Source organism: Brassica oleracea, chromosome C5 (assembly GCF_000695525.1).
Source record: "Brassica oleracea var. oleracea cultivar TO1000 chromosome C5, BOL, whole genome shotgun sequence".
Lineage (NCBI taxonomy): Eukaryota > Viridiplantae > Streptophyta > Magnoliopsida > Brassicales > Brassicaceae > Brassica > Brassica oleracea.
In genome coordinates, this window is record NC_027752.1 from 30092815 (window position 1) to 30096110 (window position 3296).

Genomic DNA, 3296 nt, shown 5'->3' on the forward strand with positions numbered 1-3296 from the left:
GCATGATTATTGGGAGGTTCTTAGGGTGGGGTTCTTAGGGTGGGGTTTTTAACGGAATATAAGAATCCGTCTCTTAATTTTTAACTAAAAAATTTAAGAACCGTCTCTTAAAATTCTTATTTAAGAGCCGGTTCTAGCTTTTTTAGTTAAAAGTTAAGAGTCAGGTTCTTATATTCCGTTAAGAACTTCACCTTAAGAACCCTCTAATAATCATGTTCTTAGAAGGTTGGGACATACCTTCATCAAGCTTTTCACACTTGGACAGCTACGGTGAAAGTAACGTTTTGACAAAGTTCTATTTTGAAAGATATATATTTGACATTTTTTCACCCGTTGCTAAAAGCTCAAAAAAGGTTTAGGAACTTTTCTAGTATTGTATTATTAAATACTTTTGCAAATATGTTAAATTTTCTTTTAATGTCAAATCTATATATATAAAGAGGAGATTGGTCCAGCGATCATCGTCGGTTAGTAAGCAAAAACTTACAAGTTTCTTCTCCTCCAAGGTTGGAGTTGAGTTTTTCTTGGTTCGTCTCTGATTTACATCTGTGTTATGGCGAGCCCGTTATTTCCGTGGAAAGTGGTTTGACTTTTCATGATGTTTGTATATACCAATTCCAACCAATGGGAGGGATTGAGTACAGATTTCAAATAAATTTGTTGATTTCCGATCAGCTAATATGGAATCCGGGTATCATGCATTCACGGAGAATCGAAAAATCAATACAAGACAAGATATGGCTTTTTTGGTTTCAAATCAAAAGAATTTCAATGCCGTGGATAGTTAAAACAAAACATGTTATCTCCTTGGAAGTGTTTGGGACAGATTGCGATGTAACAGATGGATCGCATCCAATGATCTTTTTAGAGACAAAAGGCGATTACTCACAAAAACTGAGAGCCACAAGAAAGATCTTACAAGACCAAGAACAAAGTGGAGGAAAGCTAGCGAATCAGCTTGTCCTACGAATACGTTAGGAAGCATCGTGTTAATGATGCTTCTGTTAAAAGTTTTTTTTAACAACATGTTTTTTGTAATTTTTGATTCATGTAATATGTTACATTGATTTGTTATCAATAAAGTTAAGATGTAAAAAAAAAAAAATTCTTTCTTCTACGTTGAGCCACGTCACTAATTTGCTTAATATGGTGATGACACGTATCCCACCCGAATGAAACGCAGCACTTCATTTAAATGAGATACAATGCGGGCTCTTTATGTCTTGGGCTTCTGTTTCAATGGAAATATCAGCCTGCCAACAAGAGACCAAGATCTTCTTCACCGATAGCGATGTCTAAAACTAGGGTTTATCGTCTTTTTCGGCTTTGACAACCTAAGCCATCAATGGAGTTTCAGGAGGTTGAGTGAGATGAATCGTCGTGAAGAATCTATATATCCAGTTCGATTGCGTCGTTTCATCTTATTACCCTCTCCTCTAGAACGTTACCTGATTCATTGAATCATTGCCTTTAACAACCTTCTTAACTCAGCAAGATAAAACATTCATTGCTTCTTATATCTCTTCTAGGAGGTGGATCTCTATCTATAAAAAGGTCAGCTTTCATCCCTTGAACATCATTTTCACAATTCTTGATAACACTAAAAACTTATTCTCAGTTTAATGCTTCTTATTCTCATCATTCTCACATTCATCGAGAAGATCAAGATCACCATTAAAGATCATTCGATCAATCCTCCCAAATGCGTCTTTCTTTTCGAGGGTCCGAATGTGAAGAGGAGTTGCACTCAAGGGAGTTAAGTTCATCAATGTTGGGCAAGAAGACCATGAAGAAAAATGGTTTCGCTACACACCTCACCGGATCCAACGGCTTGAATCGTATTCTCTCTTATTCTCTACTTAACTGTTTTCTCCAGTTTTTTCTTTCTTTCTGCTCTCTTATGGTTTTGTTTGCAGGGCTTTCAATGAGTGTCTGACATTCAGATGAGAAACAGAGGATGCAATTTAGCATAGAATTGGATTTCAGATTCGATGAACACAGAAGAAGGTTTTCAACCTCTTCGCTTTCTCTTTTCTTAGCTTTGTCTCTTCTCCAAAGAAAAAGAGAGAGAGTCCTTTGTTTTGCTTCTCCATCGTTTCTTCTTGCAGGCACAACACGAGAGAACTGATATTTGTGGACTCAAAGAAGAGAATGATAGGATTCGTTGCGAAAACATTGCAATTAGAGAATCTCTCAAACACACCATTTGCCCCACCTGTTGTGATACTCCTGTTCATGAAGACTCCTACTTTGATGAACAGAAGCTTCGATTGAAAAGGCACAGCTTAGAGAAGAGGTTCTAGCTTTTTTTTTTATGAAACCTCTTTCATACATTGTGATTGATCTTACAGATTAAACATCCACTAACGTCTTTTTTTTGGCAGCTCGAGAGGGCTCCAAGCATTGCAGCCAAATCATGGGAGGCCACTTTCTCCTCTCCCACCACTACTAACGGATGCACATTTCTCCATTAGAGTTACTACACAGTGGTCCTTTGGTCCTTTGCTTGATTTTAATCTTCTACCAGGAAGTTGTTCTTCAATGACTCCAAACTTGGTTATCTCAGACATGTATAAGTCTCTGTTGATTAACATTGATGTGACCGCTATGAAAGAATTGCTTAGGCTTACACAAACTAATAAGCCTCTGTGGATCAAAACAGATGGATGCCTAGCACTACAAGAAAACATATTTTTTACTAGGTCAGTATTCGTTGTAAATTCGTCGTAAACGGGGTGTTACGACGAATTAACGTCGAAAGACGTTTCGTTGTTAAACGTCCGTCGTAACGGAGGTTTCGTCGTAAACGACACGTAAGCATTCGTCATAAAGCCCACGTAATTATTTCGATGTAAAGCACACGTAAATACTTTCGTTGTAAATCACTCGTAAACATTTCGATGTAAAACCCTCGTAAATATTTCGATGTTAATCACTCGTAACCATTCGATGTAAACTCCATGTAATGTGTACGAGTAGTTTACATCGAGTTTACATTGAATGTTTACATCGTTTCTTATTATATTATTATTAATTAGTATATAATAAACCCTCTGTTCCTTAATATTACATATTCTAGGAAAAAATTTTGTTTTAAAAAGATCCATTTTTTACATTTTCAAGACATGTTTTATTAACTAATTGCAAATTTCAAAAAACTTAATTGCACTTACTGAATTGTTATTGGCTTAAAATTATGAAACAAAGATAAACCCAAAAAAATATGCAAATTTAATGTGTTTTATTAAAATGTGTGAAAAATCTAGAATATGTAACATTAAAAAACAGAGGGAGTA